This window comes from Sinocyclocheilus anshuiensis, unplaced genomic scaffold (genome assembly GCF_001515605.1).
Source record: "Sinocyclocheilus anshuiensis isolate Anshui unplaced genomic scaffold, SAMN03320099.WGS_v1.1 scaffold117, whole genome shotgun sequence".
Classification (NCBI taxonomy): Eukaryota; Metazoa; Chordata; class Actinopteri; order Cypriniformes; family Cyprinidae; genus Sinocyclocheilus; species Sinocyclocheilus anshuiensis.
Window position 1 is genome coordinate 3,941,404 of NW_015536624.1, and position 18,057 is coordinate 3,959,460.

General features: G+C 36.2%; 1 protein-coding gene across 1 annotated transcript in view; it reads left to right on the forward strand.

Moving 5' to 3' along the window:
- Positions 1-9,975: 9,975 nt before the first annotated feature.
- The window catches only part of brinp1 (bone morphogenetic protein/retinoic acid inducible neural-specific 1), a 171,448-nt gene continuing 163,366 nt past the window's right edge, over positions 9,976-18,057 (forward strand). Inside the window, exon 1 of the mRNA XM_016507822.1 lies at positions 9,976-10,285. The gene's annotated coding sequence lies outside the window, so the exon portion shown is untranslated. The remainder of the gene's footprint in view (positions 10,286-18,057) is intronic.

The window sequence follows — 18,057 nt, forward strand, 5'->3', positions numbered from 1 at the left end:
CTAACGCTATGCTTGATTTCTGTCAGGACCACTATCGTCAAATATGATTGACAATTAGCATACCGTTTGGATTGGCAGTATGGTTCTGTTCTGGGCAAAAACTCCCTGCGCATCCATGCAGCCTAGCATGGATGAGAGCAGGGAGAGCATCGTTAACCCCCCAAAACAAAACCATATGCTGATATCCCCCAACACAAACTGATAGCAAAATCTCAAAGCCTTAAGCAACAAGCATGTTGCCCTCAACCAATAGCTGATCTCTTAATATCCTTCTTGGGGATGAAGTTCCCATCTGAACTTGTTCTTGAGTCAGTCACATAACTCGTGGAGTCCATGACAATAATGTAGAGATGCGTGAAGTAATGCTAACTCAGTCACTTCTGAATCAGGCAGCTTATGATCAATGCGGTGAATTCACGTTTTCAAGTTAACGAACTTGAATGAATCGGAGGTGAGACCATAGGGGAAACGAATTCCACTTCTCTAAATTCCCGATTCCTAGTGAAGATGGTGTTTTGCCTGCCGAATTCACCATTTAATTAGCTATTGAGCAATGCGAAAACTGCTGATAATACTGAGGGACCTTATATATGAATGCTTAGATAGGTGTCGTATTCCCATAGGTAAATGGGGATCAGCTGAGAGTCAGATGATGCGAGCTTGACTAACGTGACCTGCCAGAACTAATGCTACGTTTGATGTATATAATTTTATGTCAGTATCTGCTATACTGGTATAAATATCTCATTGATTTACAGTACATCACAAGCATCAAAACTGCATTATGTAAATATCAGCGAATTCAGAATTGTGAGAAAAAAAAATAAAAATCTGACTACTATTTCATATGTTAGGCTTTACAGGCTTAAATCCTGAAGAAAACAATTCTCAACTGTCAATAAAACATCATGTAAGAGTCTCATACAGACCTCTTGGCTTGTTTTGGGTCATGAGCAGACAGCACAAATATGCACTCAGGATCATAAGCTAAATCCTTTACACTTTGAGACCTTGGCCAAGACAGCAATAACCGAGACCCAGACCGAAGCCACATTAATGTGGTTTCCAGAGGTCTCAAAGCAAGACCATAAGCTGCGAACTCTGGTTGGTAATGCTGTACATCCTCTGCATTACTGATGAGAAGCTGTGTGTGCTGCTATGGGTCAGATCTATCACAGGTAGATAAGTTTCTGTTTGGCAGTTTTGTGAGCATGTAACAAAATGAACAAACCTACACACACTCTGAGCAGCCAAAGGAGGTGGTTAGCTTTTCTTGATCTTCTTGTTTTCTTGTGTGTTCTTGTTTTGAAAGTGTTTTGTTGTTTCCCTGTGGTTTCCTATTTCTGTGTCTTCTTTTCTAATCCAGCGTTTTTGCGGAAAATCTCTCTGAAAACAATATGGCAAGCTATATCGAGCCAATTCAGTGTAAAAAAATACATAATTGAACTTTTTGCTTTTTGCAACTGACTTTAAGTTTACAGTTTATCCATGAGTGTAAACTGATGATAAAACACTCATGATTAAGTTCTAATATTTTATCGTATTATTCCTTTGTATGGCCATGCTATTATTAACAAATTTAAATGTTAGATTGTTTGCATTTGTTAGATTTTTATTGCGATTGTTTGATATTTATTTGTTATGTTGTTTTAATATTTTGCATTGTCAGAGTTCAGCAATACAAAAATGATAGGACAGTATAAAACACTATTAATCCTCTAGGGGAATTTGAGTCCATACAAAATTTTCTAATAAATAGAAAACACTCTTTCTAGTTAGTTGAGAACACTGCGCTGCAAAACTGAATGAGAGACTGATTCGATTACCTAATTTGTAAGGCTTTTAGAGTGATTGTGATTCCTGTTTCCATGGTAATAGAGTGAAACAGTGGGTTCCAAAAGTAAAATCGCCATTCATTTCTTCTACAGGGAAATAGATTTTTTAACAGTAACTTACAGACTGTCAAACATAGACCTACTGCGAGCTCTGAAGTTGATAACGGATGGTATATGCTTTTGTTGAAGTCATCAGTTTGCATTATTTCAACTTATATTTTTAAAATATTTGAGTTCAACTGCTGAATTTGTGGTGTAGAAACTACATTAACCATGATGCTGTGCAGAAAATTCCACCAATCAGAGAGTTGCAGCAAGCAAATCATCCCGAAGAGCTCAGCAGGGAACATTTGTTCCCATGAAGTGTCACTGGGAATGACATAATGGAGTCTTGTATATATATATATATATATATATATATATATATATATATACAGTATATATATACTTACTGAACAATACATTTTAAATAAATGATTAGATATAATCAACAACATTATTATTATTATTATTATTATTATTATTAAATATTCATGTTTAACAGCTTAATTCCTGGTCAAAAATTACATTGCCAATGATGCTGTGAGAAAAAGTGCTTTTGATGCAATGATGCAATCAAGTCAGTCTCACTATGCAGTCAAAATACTTAAATATTTGTATACTGTATGTATATTTTACAATAAACTTAAAATGGGTTGTTTCTTACAAATAATTGAAGACTTTAAATGAAAAGTTTAAATTTAAGCATTATTATATCTTATATTATATATTTGATTATATCTTATGTTATATTAATTGGATTATATTTGATATATCATTGTAGTTATTTCCCTCACTAAAGCAGTTAAGTTCTTTTTGTCCAATTTTCAAATACTTTTTTGTCTCAAATCAAAGTTTGAAATGTTGTGCTTCTCCTCAAAGCTGGTTGGTTTGGTTCATGACTAAGGCTGCTTCTCAAATGGAAGGCTGTATCCTACAAAAGCTGCATATCTCAGCTGCCACCTCATCAAATGTCGCTGAAAGCCGTCTCAGTCGGAAGGCAGCCTTTGTTTCACATCCTTCATTCAGCTGAATTTGAAGGATGCATGGGATGTATTCTGTAGTAGCATCTACAAGCAATATGAATGCTCCTGAACTAAATTTCAACGGTCCCAGATGCAATGGAATCATTTAAGTTTTTTTTTTTTTTTTTTAATACATATATATATAATTCAAGGGAACACTGTTAGTTAAAAAATAAATACATAATGAAACTATAGATCGCACATCTCCACCAGTAACACATTTCATGATGTAGGTGGATGCAGTAACATTCAGTAAAATCAATCAATATGACTCTCCAACAAACAGCATTACCAGAGTCATCAATCAGTACAGTTAAGCTGCCTCTGTGGAGCATCCTTACTGTAGCAATCGTCTCACAGGGCAGCAGATCACACAGAACGGGCTATCGCCCTGCACAAACACACTGATCAGCAGCTCAAATCGAGCTCCAGCAGGTCTCATACGCAGTGATTGCTGCCCTCCACTCGTCTAAGCACAAGCGCTGCTCCTGTTCTATTACAAAAGTCATCCATCAGTACAGTAAAGCTGTCGTGAACAGCCATCAATCATCAGTCTGTACGGCAGTAGGAGATGCCCGTCACGCTGCTGGATTCATTTAGGCTGATCCAAACCATTCCTGCTGGTGACACTCAACTGGTGTCAATGATTTATCGTTCTTTGAAGGAGTTTATTCCCATAAACCTGAACCCTATGGCTGATGGGTTGTATCTTGAGGGTCTGGGTGAAATACCTTTAAATGAAAGAAAAAAAAAAAGCTTAACAATGCACTTCATGTGATAACGTCTAATTATGTACAGTATATATATGATTGTCATATATGAGTATTTCTTTATACAGTTCTACTGTTAAAATTTTGAGATCAGAATGATTTACTTAGCAAGTTAGTTACTTACTGACTGACTGATTGATTGATTGATTGATTGATTGATTGATTGATTGACTGACTGAAAAAAATAAGACTTTTATTCAGCAAGAATACATTAAAATTAGTCAAAAATGAAAGATAATTAAATATTTATATTTCAAATAAATACTGTTATTTTGAACTTTCTATTCATCAATCAATTCTAAAAAATAATATGTATCACATATTATGTGAGGAAAATGTATCACGGTTTCCACAACAATGTTCAACAGCACAACTATTTTCAACATTGATAATAATAAGAAATATTTCTTGAGCAGCAAATCGGCATATTAAATTGATTTCTGAAGGATCATGTGAGACTGAAGACTGGAGTAATGATGCTGAAAATGTAGCTTTTATCACAGGAATAAATTAAATTTTACAATATATTGACATAAAAGTTATTTTAAATTGTAATCATATTTCACAATTTGTACTGTATTTTTTTGAACAAATAAATGCAGCTTTGGTGAGCAAAGGAGATGACTTTCAAACACATTAAAAAATAATTTAAAAAATGGTAGTGTACAATATATCAAATTGAATCATTAATGTAAAAACTGTTATTAATATGACTGAATTAACCTGTAGTTACAATAGCAAAAAATTGTCACGATTGTCACGATTCGCTGCTGGAAGGAACGATGGAGACATGGATAACATAACCGGTATTTAATGAGAGAATCAAAGGGGTAAATCCACAACAGGAACAGGGGTAAACACACGTAATCCAACAAGTAGACCCGACAAACACAGACTGCACAGATGGGGGCTAAATACACAGGATGACGATGGACAAGACGAGACACACCTGACATCAATGAACAATCAACGTGAGAGAGAAACTGGGTCACAGGGAGCACAGGTCTGACAGGGATAGATTAGGTTGATACAGTTCCTTAAAGTAAAAAAGGCACATTTGTATTATATATATTTTTTAAAGTGCATGTGATTGATGTAATTTTCTATATAGTCTTTAGCTTTAATAATGGATATTTTATTTGTTTCTCTCACATATCTCAGGAATTAAGACATCTGCCATGTTTGGTGAACAACTGAAATTCATGAAGACATTTTAATGGCATCCCTCAGCACATTCATCTAAACAGTTTACCATACAAATGGCCACACACAGCACTAATCAGAGTCACATGTTGAGCGGCTCTGATGGGCTGCTATTGTGCTGTAAAGGTGATGGATACCATGACATGCCGGGTAACCTTTGCAGATGATATTGCCTTTCATTAGAGCACGTGGATGGCCGGTCTGTGATGACACCGCTATTACTTTCCACACTCATATTCATTCTCCAGCCCTCATCACGATTCATGATGGATGCTCCTGCTGGCAGTTTGGACATCTGTCTGTGCGCTTGAAAATTAGCTGTGATGTTGCAGGGGGAAAAAATGCATGGAAGGAAATAACATAATCGGAGAATCATCTTCCCAAATCTCATTCTGTGACCTCAACTGACTGGCATTAGTAAACATGCAATGCTTTGCTTCAGAGATTCCTACACCATATTCATCTGTTCAGGTGCCATCTTCTCTTTTCTCAACTCTCGTTTTGTTGAAGATTCAGGTACTGTCAAAGCTTCTAAAAACCGCTTAATATCTGAACTAAGTTGAGTTTTGTATGTTTCAGTGCTTTAACTATAAAATATTACAATTACATAGAACAGGAAAAAATAGGTGTTTTTTCAAAGAAACCACTATGCATCAGATGAGGTGGTTATGTACACTAAAAAAAGCCAAGTAATTTATCTAAAATACATTTTTTATAGTGCCAACACTCCCCAAATAATATATATATATATATACATATATATATATATACTGTATATACAGTATCTCACAGAAGTGAGTACACCCCTCACATTTTTGTAAATATTTTATTTTGTGAGATACTGTATATATATATATATAGTAACAAACTCAAAAAAGGTATTGTCCTTCATAAAATAATCACAAGCACACTTAAAATTCCTTACTAATGATTTGTTAGTAAACAAACAATAACAAAGCAAATCATTCCAATCTGGATTACTGTGTTTCGTTATCACCCCACCTCCTCTCTCACAACAGCCAATCACAGTCCCGATTCCTTTCTACAAGCAAGGGACTAGCTATTCATAATCCAATAAATAAACAGATATAGAAACTTGCTTGTCAAAACCACATTTTTTAGCAAGTACATTGCAACCACATTTAATAACTAAATTACTTTTAAAGGAGCCATGATTAATATGTATGGGAAGTTGTGAATCGCACTAAACACAACATACACATTAGTTACCTTAATTGCACATTATTCAATTGGCAATTTTTTTCCCCAGGTTACATTTATGTAGTTAGTTAGTTAATTATCATAACAGGGAAGACTGTGCATATTATCCAATGAATAAATAAATAAATGAATAAGTGCATACATAAATATAATAAAAAGACATCACAATAAACATTAAGGTTATTCGAAGAGAATATGTCTGTCTTTATTTATTGTAAGTAAACTAAATTAAACATTGGCTGCCAAAATGTTTTTAGTCTTATATTAAGTGTAAATCTACTTACACATTACAGAAAATGTAGTTTTTGTTTATAGAGAAATTACATTGTAAAAAGCCAAAATAAAGGATTATATTGATCTACATTAAATAACATTTTCTTTGTGAAATGTATTTATTTATGTATTTGGTTGTTTGTTTGTTTATTGATTGATTGACTGATTGATTCATTGATTCATTTGATTGATTGATTGATTGATTCACTGATTAATTAATTAATTAATTCATTCATTCATTCAGTCAGTCAGTCAGTCATTTTAATACAGAATCTGAGGTTAATCATAAGAAGAACTAATTAATTTGACTGTAACAAATGGTCCAAAGTGTCATTTTGTTGAGTATAGGAAATACCAAATCACATGGCAAAATTGGCAGGCTGTGTTCGATGAAAGCTCTTCACGGCATACATGTGGTCATACATATCAAACCAGTCTCTTTCTAGTCTCCTACTACTGAATATATGATGTGAATCAAAATAAATGTACAGTACGTTCAGAGCCCTGGAGCCCTGCCTGCATAATACAAACCAATGTGGATTTTAGTTTGATGGTTTGCGATCCATTCATGCCAGAGAAATCGAATATTTTAAAGAAATGCTGTATTGCTCAAAGCGCTCAAGAGCAAAAAAGAATAGAAGAATTTCTTTATGTTCATGAAAATCAAATATCTTTACAACGTAACGTTGATCAGATGTGCTGAACTTTTATTCCAGATAACAGTGTATTCTGAAAATAGATCTGTCCATAAACTCATCTGTGCTCAACCTCTGAGATAAAAATGGCATGAGTTTGTGGTAATTAGAAATGATGACGGATTGAAAACGATCTGCAAGCCAAACCTACAGCGAACTGTCATTAGTGGGTTGTCAGTGTTTTTAACACATCACGTGTGCGTTCATGCTGTTGTGAGCCGTGTGTGTCAAACTGCTGGTTTATAAATGCTTGACTTCAGTACGGCCTGAAGTGCCTTTAAAAATATGTGATCACAACAGACAGATGAATTCAGTTATATCTGTGACATTATCACCAATAAGTATCAGGAAGAATAAAGACTGGTGAAAATTAGCTGTGAAAACAAAACTAAAATAAGAACTATAAATCATAATTGTAAGTGCCGTTTCATTAAAGACATAATTTGAGATGGTTTATGTGATCAAACAACTTTATGCAATATTTTCTAGACAAAAGACAACAGTGTTCCTTAAGTGGTTAAGCACAGAAAAAAAAAACTATATACACACACACACACACACACACACATATATATATATATTTAGTGAATTTTTGACCTTCTGGAAAGTATGTTCATTTACTGTTGTAGCGGCTGGACCAATCAAACACACAATATATATTTTGTTAGCTATATTTAACAAATACTCTGTAACACCCCTCAGTTAACAAGCCATACGAGGACCTATGGACCCTTCCCCCGAAATGCGTAACACCCCAGGAAGCCGAACAGGCCCCTGGTCTTCTTTTTTTTCTTTTTTTTTTCTTTGCTTCACTATGCTTTCATGAGGCTTTTGAGTATCTAGTGTGTAGATTTTTTTTTTTGCATAACAACATAACATATAACATAACATAACGGAAACATAGCAACATAACTACATTTAATGAAAATCATTCATCAAATAAAACAAGTTAAAGAACTAAAATAACTAAAACTAAAAATGAAATTATAAAAATCAAAATTTACAATTACAAAAAAAAAAAAATACTAAAATTATAATAGTATATCAGTGACTCTAAAACAACACTGACCTGGAGTCTTGATTTTGTGGCCTTGTCTTGAGAGCTCATAAGCCAAGCGTGGTCTGGGTTTCATTTCATCATCTCAGACAAGATGTCAGTCTATTTCCATTGTTCTTATGGTGATAATCACCTCAACCACAGATCGGCACTGTATCGTCACCATTTCTGAAATCTCATTTCATTTGAAACACTGAATACTGCACTGGATTCATCAATTTCTCTATTTCATGTCCTTCAAATTATACTTGGAAGTAAAGGGTGCCGGGTCCTGGTCTAAGGTCCAGGTCTTATTATATTGGTCTGGCTTCTGACTCTGATTTAATATAAATGCCTATGTTTGCCAACTGTTTTCAAGGCCGGCTGGACTTTAACTCTGTTTTGTCTATAAATGCTACACCCGATTTAATCTGTGGTTCAAAGCTTCTCATGAACTTAACCCATATGGGATTTTTGGTGGATAAGGTTAGATGAATGTTCAGTATAAGCTCTTAGTTTTGTGGACGGCATCTGTGGCATGTTGTCAATGACCACAGACTTTCTTTGGCTCTTTTTAAATAGGCTGACAAATAGTTTGTGCAGAGATGAAAATGTATGTGGCAAAACCATCTCAATGGAATTAACTGTTGTAACACTTAAGGTGATAAAATCACTTTCTAACCCTGTCTGACAATGTTATATAAAGCCGATTACAATGGTAACTACACAAATTAAATGTGTTTAATGGAATAGCTCACAGAAAAATGAAAATGTAGTCATCCCCTGCCCATCCAATATATAGATGAGTTTGTTTCTTCATCAGGTTTGGAGGAATGTAGCATTCCATCACGTGCTCTCCATGCAATGGATCCTCTGCCTCTGAGAATCCAAACAGTTGATAAAAACATCACAGTAATCCACAAGTAACTACACCACTCCAGTCCATCAATTAACATATTGAGAAGCCAAAAGCTGCGGTTTTGTAAGAAACAAATCCATGATTAAAACTTTTTTTTTTTTTTACTTCAAACTGTTGCTTCCAGCTGAAACAAGGCCATAATCCATGATGACACTTCCTCCAGTGAAAAAAAAAAAGGTCTGGTCTGAATCAGGAGAAGAGGTATGCACAGATCAAGCACCGTTTACAAGCCAAAACAGCTCTAAAGAAATATGTTGGTGGATCTTGATGTGAGAGGACAACGGGGAATAAACATATATCCAGATTATCATCAAAAACACATATTTTTGCTTTAATAATAATAATAATATAAACAGCTTTGCATTTCTGCTTTAATACCCAACAGACTCGCATTACTTGAAACACGATATTTTTTTTGCCAAGTGAGGGGCGGATGTAAATGATTTTCTCTCCGCATGTGACATGCAGATGCTGCATATATTTAACCCGGAACAATCCAGTAACTGAGCATTTATTTCAGCACCAAGGACAGATCTCGAGCTCAGTTTGACTGACGCGCTTAAGACGAGAGTGATTCCGTCTTTGTTTATCCGTTATGTGCGGACTTTATAATTACAGATGCCTTTTTTGTAACGCACTTGGCGAATTATATAAAGAGATCCTACACGATTCAAATCCGCATCAAAGAAAAAAAAAGAATAAAAAAAAAAGCCAAGTCTCGGGATGTTGCTTTTCTAATATCGGTTTTATTTCTGGCATGCATGCAAATTTACACACATAACACGATAGAATGCCATTAAAAAAGTAAAATAATAAAACGCAAATTATATCACTAATCAAATAATGAATAAAGACGCTCTCTCTCTCTCTCTATCTCTCCTCCAAACGCTGGATGTGCTTCAGTCCCTCCCCTTTCTGTCTGCCATCACCCTCCTCTACAATCCAGTAAAGTGATGCTCGGCGCCTCCTCCTCGTTTCTTTCCGCGTTTCTCAGCAGCAGTCGGACTCTCCATCTCTGCATCCGGAGCCGCACTGCTGTCGGATATTTCCTCCTCAGCTCTGCTTTTACACTCGACCGTTTCTCAGATGCTGCTCAGCGAACCGAACCGCCGGATTTCTCCCTCTTGAGTATGAGAGGGACCGATGACCCATCCGCACAGCAGAACCAGAGCCAGCAGCATGAGCCGCGCCGCCGGACCCGGAGCCTCAACATAACTTTAAAGCAGCGCGGAGCGTCAGATTCCCGACACACGGGAGAAGCAGTTTCAGGTGAGTCTTTAAGGAGCTTTTATTGAGCTGGACGCTGAGTGTGTGAGCGATGGCGCGTTGGGTGCTTGTGAAACTGGATGTTGGAGGGATTTTTACATGCAGCACTTCACGGAGCTCGTGCGCGGCCAGTACATGATGTTTCTTGAGGGCATGAGAGGGTCTCCTGTACGGATTTGAACCTGGCTCTGGACTGCAGATGCTTGACGATTCGAGTAACCCACGCGCGCGTGTGTGATCTGTTTTCAGTCCGCGCATTGCTTGTTGCAAGTTTGGATGCGGATTGATCGAGATCTGGGGTGTGTGTGTGTGTGTGTATGTGTGTGGGGTTTGATGCTGTTTTTTTTTTTTATCTCTGCTGAGTCAACTCACAGCCTAAATGCCCATTAGTGCACAAAGCATAAATGAAGTCCCATCACTATTAGAGGATGACACCATATGTCTTCAGAGAGGCTGAATTAATCATTCCGCTTTGCAGTCAGAAATGTCTCTACTCAGCAACTGCACATTCAGGACAAACACTCAAGAACACTGTTTTTTTCTTCTTCTTCTGATTCCTGCTTTGTTTTCTGCTGCATCTGCAAAGTCAATAAACATACACACTGCAGTAGAAAGCATAACAATCTCCATCCTCCGGCCTGCATCGCACCGGGAACGTGATGCACAAGGATATGAAGTGTTCACACTCGCATTAAGCTCGGACGTGTGGTGGCGAGGAGCTCGTCTTGCTGGTGAAAAGAGGCCAAATCTTCACATCTCAGCCACAAACGGCGTGTTGAGGGCATGGAGAGGCTCAAAGCTGGAGGTTAACTTACGTGAATGTGTTTCTGACGCTTAACTGTTGGGGGAGCTCTCGCACTTTTGCGCTTGATGTCAAATTTGACTTTGAAGCTTTTGGTAATTGAGTGATTATGATGGACACAAAGGCGCAGCCGAGAGCCCTAAAGAGTTTTTCCGGGATACATCCCATTACTGGTGCAGTGAATCAAACATGGTCGATATGCACTTTTCATCTGCTCATATTATGCAAAATTATGACATCCGTCAATTGTAATGATCAGTCCACAGCATGCTTTTAGTGGCCACGTTTGGACTGCAGAAGGGATGTTTTTTTTTTTTTGTTGCAACATAACCAGTTTGCATTGTCTGAGCAATGCAATTGTATTCACTCACTTATGCAATGAATGCACGCTAACCTATCTAACTGCATATCTAGTTGCACAAACAAGCCTCACTTGTGACCGTTTGTTAATGTCAGCAGAAGTTCCGGGAGACTCAGTGTCACTCACCCAGTGCAAATCGGCCCAGGTGCACGACGCAGCCTGTCGTTCGCTGCCGCACCTGCCGTTCTGTAGCTGTTCTGATCGTCATTCACCAAGGCAAATAAAATACGGTCTGCATTCAGAGCCTCTCTCAGCCCGTCTCAGACCACAGACGTGGAACTGTGGATGCTTGCTCTACTCGCAGGCCAAGACAAGAATATCAACGACGATGCTGCTTTGGCAGAGGGAATAATGAGCACTGTCTCATGCTGGCAGGAGTCGCACTGGCTGCCACGTGAAAGGGTGCAGCTGGGGGTCTTGGCGTCCTGGTTCTCAGGAAGAATCATGTGCTACTGAACGCCTGCTTGTTTATTGTGCTGGTCTGTACCATAAAGATGACAAGGCTGAGATGCATCCATCAGATCCAACTGCTGTCTAGTATTTATGTTTATATGAAAGCTGAGGTCATGGTATGAGACTTAAATGTTGGAAATTAAGATTTTATTGTTCATAACAAACATGGATTTATTATCCAACCTGGGTGCACTACAGTTTTAGGATACAGAGGAGATCAGGGCTAGTTGTCACACTTTTTACATCAGTGAATATTTATTTGTGAAGTCAGTGAGTCATTGTACATACTTGGAATTATTTTCACTGCTAGTTATTGTCTAATAAAACACACAGAAAAACATTTAATACACAAAGAGGCATGTTGTCACAAAATAACACACATTAATATACACTAATTTCAGTCATACATACAATAACAATTTGACATAATTTATTAAGTCATCATCCAATTATTGTAGTTAAAACCATTTTAAATTATTAACTATTTTTTAAAGAATCAAATGTAACAGTGTGACAATGTTACAAATGTAACAATATGACTCCCAGGGAGTGGAATGCTGGGAAGCTTTGGAATGCTAGCTATTACTATGTATCTATGAAAAAAAAAAAAAGTATATGTAAAAGCTAAGGTGATGATGAGACTTAAATATTGATGTTTAAATTTTAGCATATACCAAATATGGATTTATTATTCAATCATATTTATTAATTATAAATTCAGTTGCTCATAGATACCCAATAAATCACATAAATTAAGCATCATATAAGAATTTCAGATTCCACTGAAATGACACTGTTATTGTCCAGGAAAAACACATTTAACACACTTTGACTCTGATCATGGGGCATGTTGTCACACCATATGGGGCCAGTTTTTACAAAGGGAACCTGTCATTAAGGTATAATTCACCAAAAAATGAAATTGTATCGTCATTTACAAGATATTATTAAAGAACTTTGGTAACCAAATGGATCTTGTGCACATTGACCATTTTGTCCATTTTAAGGACAAAAAAAAAAAACGCTGAGACATTTCTCAAAACATCTTTGTTTATGTTCCACAGAAGAAATAAAGTCATAGAGGTTTGGAACGACACGAGAATGAGCATTTTTGTATGAATTATCCCTTTAATCAGACTATTTTAAATCAAAATCATCATTTATGCAACACAAAACATGGCAAAATTCTAAACACAAGATTGCAAGATGATTATATGTGAATATGTACATTAGCTTTGTCGTTATTACCCAAAGTCATCTTCTTTTATTGCCAAAGAAATGTCCTGACTTCTGCCTAGCGCAGCACATGTCATTACAGCATCACAGAGGCGTGAACATCTCTGGTGTTCTGATTAATTCAAGACTTTAAGCAGATAATACCAGCACTTCTCTCTCCGGGATATGGTAATTGAGAAGCATGGTAAAAAGTCGATCTCTGGGTTTCAGTGATTTGAGTAATCTCAGAACACCTTGTGTTAACAGAAATTAGCTAGCTGCTAAAATGAGCCCGCTGATAATAATCCTTCTATGCTAATATGAAATCGGCATGAGGAAATGAATATCGCTGGATCAATTGATCCAGCTCGCAGAATTCATCTCAGCCTCGTAGTGTTAATATAGACGCTCAAATCAAACATTTATGGGTCAAATATTACTGAGAGATTCTCCAGTGACGTGAACCGGTGTCATTATCAGTCATCTTGGCAGGATTTGCACATCATTGTAGAGGAACTCCACTGTATGTTTCATCATTGACGTTTTGAATGGTTGTTGCTGTACTGTAGTTACAGTACTTAAGCCTTTAAAGTCATATAACAGAAGCTCAGCATAAATGCATGTCAAATTGATTGACTTCATGGGTATAAGAGATCTGTACTGTAGAGTTCTGTTCAGAAATTCAGTGCACTGCCTTACTGTCTAATGCCTTCATAAGGAACTAAAGAAACACAGCCTAATAATGAGTGATTTGAGATGCTCTACATAGGGAGCAACAACGCGAGCTGCACAAACACATTTCATTTGTTGGCCATCTTGGGAATGCTGTCATTTCAGTTATGCGAGTAAAACTCAAATTTAAGTAAGTAAACAAACAAACATAGTCGTATTTTTAAAATAAATAATAACATTAAACATGATTAGTGCTGTTTAATTATTTAATTTATTTAAAATTTATATTAATTTAAAATCATTTATATAATTTGTGTGTGTGTAATACTCTATATTTTTTAGCTTTTTTATGACCTTATTTAGTGTTTTTGCATTGGTGTTTAGTGTTAGTTTGAATCTATGTTGGGCATTATGCTTGAACAGTGCTGTTAAATGTATTAATTTGAACAAAAAAAAAAAAAATTAATTTATAGCATTAACATAATTTGACATTACTGTTTTATTCTGTTCAGAGTGATTTCCATGCAGTTGTCCGATTTTAAAGGCAATTTTTCATACCTTAAATAGGTCATGGTTATACTTTTATATCAGGTTGTATTGTATTCATGTTTTAGTTATGTTTGCTTTTACAATTCCAGTCCCTTTTCAATTAACAAAAATGTTTACATTTAGTTTTATTGTTTGTTTACGGCATAAATCTTGCGTCTCCATTTTTATAATGTCCCTCATAATTTCTTAGACAACACAAGTGCATCACTGATGTCGCACTGGCTGATTGCATTCACTGTAAAATGTTCCTGTGACATTGTGAAGAATAATTGTATCTAAAATGTATCCGTTTATATTTCAGCCGGCTGTGAGAATTTAAACTAGATTGTTTTGGGCATAGGGAGTTTTTGATTAGGCTATTAAGTATATTAGCTGTTATGAAAGTGCCCAATCTCACTGTGGCACGTCCTCTGTTTTCTGTTTCATACCATTTAATAATGTTTTTGAAATAGGTCTTTCAGTAAAGCTGAAGGAAATATGTGTGCCATTCTTTGAAGAGATGATCTGATTTGTGCAATTATGAGTCAAACGACACTATAGACTAAAATATAGACTATAGACTGAAAACTAGAGGCCAGTGTTATGAAAAGAAAGTGAGGACAAAGCTGCTGTTAAAGGTGCAGTAGAAGATCTTGGAAAATGCTAACTTTAGCCTAATAGCACTGAAAGCGAACGTCCCACCCTCCCTGAAAATCACTGTTCAAAGCCACGCCCCCTGAACGCATATAAGCACGCAGATCAGACGATCAGCGACAACATTACTACAATACATCATGTGTCATTCACCGGTGAGAAAACTTTATAGCACAGTTAGTAAAAGTACAACAATACCAGGAAGGAAGATCAGGTTGTTGATGTTTGCCTGCCATTCTCGCTCTGTGTGCAATAGCGTACGTGAACGCGCTGATGACGTATCCTGTTTGCGTGAACCGGGTGCGCAGAGGTATGCAAATACACAAGTTGACAGGAAGGTAGGAAAGTCAATCAAAACACTTGGAACGAGGATCATGGGACAATGAAGACTGGAGAAAATTTAGTTTGATCACAGCAATAAATTACATTTTAATGTATTCAACATCGGTTAATGTATTCACATAGAAAACAGATATTTTAAATTGTAATATATTTCACAATTTTTAATGTATTTTTTATCAAATAAATGCAGTCTTGTTGAGCAGAAGATACTTTTTTTTTTTTAAACATTACAAAATCTTATAGACCTGGAAGTCTTGAATGGTTGTGCAAATACATTAGGGCAGATGCAACTCTGAGATGCCAGAAAAGAAGCTGAAAACACAATATATTTAAATTAAAGATAGTTGGACACTAATGTGACAACAATGTCATTTTAATTGAACTATTCATTATTTCAGTATGGCCCGGTTTCACAGACAGGGCTTAGACTAAGCCAGGATTAGGCCATAGTTCAATTAGGACATTTAAGTAATTTTTATAAACATGCTTAAAAAACAAACATTACTGGTGTGATTTTTGAGACAAAACAAAGGCACTGATATATTTTAAGATCAGTCAGTGCAAGTTTCTTTCATTTGAAACAGCTCAGACTTACATTTTAGTCTAGGACTAGGCTTAAGCCTTGTCTGTGAAACCGGTGGTATGCGTGCTATATTGATCGGGTTTTGGCTTCTTGTGGAACTGTTTGTTGCCAGAGCAAATATCAACCAAATAGCTGGGTATATCATATCTGAAAGGTAATTTGTCAGTTTTAAAATTTTTTGAACGATTGTATAAAATGTTGTTCTACTGAATATTAGCAAAGACCATGCCCATGTTTTATTATTGTGATACTTGTAAATGCATGTGGCATTTCAATCTTTTAGACTCATATAAGTGTGTAGGTAACACCAGTTTTTTTTTCAGTGTAACTCAGTGTAAGCTAATGTTATTATTAAGAAGAAAATGAGAGATGAGAAACGTTTGTTTGGAGCATTTGACTGCAGATTGTTTTGTAAATGAGGCAAAGAGTTTGCAAATAGATATTTGTTAAAGGATGCATTGAATCTGACAGCATCTACATCGCAAAGCATGAGTAAACAATTTGGTAACACTTTAATGCATTATATGGACATTCATGATATAGGTTGTAATGCATTATGTGAATTTATAATAACTAACTGTAACTTAAAATGCATTACAATATTTGCAGATTCCTTGTTATATCTGTAATTGGTTGTTCATCATGTGCTTTAATGCATTATACTTTCTAGAGGTGTAGCGATGAATAGATGAGTGTTATAATGTATTAGAACTGTGGTTACAATTATTCATCAAATCATATAGTGCATTATAAGGTGCATTACAAAGCAAAATTAGTGCATTCAAAATACTATTATAATGCATAAAGTCTTCAAGAAAAGTGTTAGCAACAATTTTCATAATGCTTTGTCTGTAAATGACTGTTTTAGATGGATTATGTTTCAAAACACTTACTCACATGGACAAAATTGGGGTGTTGATATTTTTTCTCATGTATTGACATTAGCCAAACAGTGGCTGATTACATCATTCAGCGTTGAATGAGTAAATTCTTAAAAACAAATCATTTGAGACAGAGTGTCAGAATGAGGGTTGAAAATAACCATTTGTGCAACTATAGGTCTGCTTAATAACATTATAAGCAATTCTCAAGGAAGATATTAAAAATAATCCATGTCAAGACCCCTTTAAACGCTGATTACATGGTTCTGAGAAGGGAAGCGCTTGGCCCTTCATGGCCGACCGGGTGCCTGGCGACTGTTTTTGCCTGATCTTCATAAATTATTAAAATCCATGGTCATTTGCAGCGATTAACCTCCATAATTCATACAATTATGTAATGAAAGGGCTGAATGAAAGGCTGCGCCGTGGCCCCCGACTGCTTAGGCAGTGGGGGAAACACTCGTGACAGAGAAAACCTCGGCGCTCGAGCTCAACTGAGGCCCACCAGCTGCTTCAACCTCACCGCTGCCAACAGAGACCGCTGGGATTATTAATAAACAATGGCAACCTGTAGGGGGAGAAGAGGTAGATGTGGTTTGCCAGCTGGCTTGAATTCACCTCAGCGTCAGGTCAGTGCATTTCCCCAACTGTAGTGGCGAACGGCTGCCAGTGAGCTGGAAAACGAAAGGGCATGAGGAGATGTCGCACACATGTGTTTTTGCTACAGTAGTGCTTATAGAATTAACGCATTAGCGAATGCGGAGATGTTTGCGATGAATTGAGTTAAATTGCGTAAGCCTTCCCTCCATCTTTGAAGACAAACGTATCTTCAGATGAAGTTCCTCATCCTTGTGTCTCATCTAAAGATTTAGAATGAGTGAACAATGCAGCTTTCTGGAGAAAGAGAGAGATCTGATCACCCGTGCTAAAAACCTTTAGAATTATATATGCAAATTATATATAGGCAAAATACGCAGGAACGGGATACAGAAAAGAATAAACAATGGAATTACAAATTAATTTTGAATTATACAACATCATCAAAAAAGCTGTTCAGAAATAAGAGATGACCACGTTTTATAGCTTTTGAGTTTTGGTTGCACATATGATCTAATAACCAGTTTAGACATGGGAATAGATAAAAAAAAAAGACTAGCCCTATTTATTATGGAAAACAAATGTGCTAAATGAATGTAATGTTTTTGGACATTAATTTCATGTTATTTGCAATGAAATGGAAATTTATTATAGTTTTTTTTTTTTTTTTTTTTTTTTTTTGTTGGA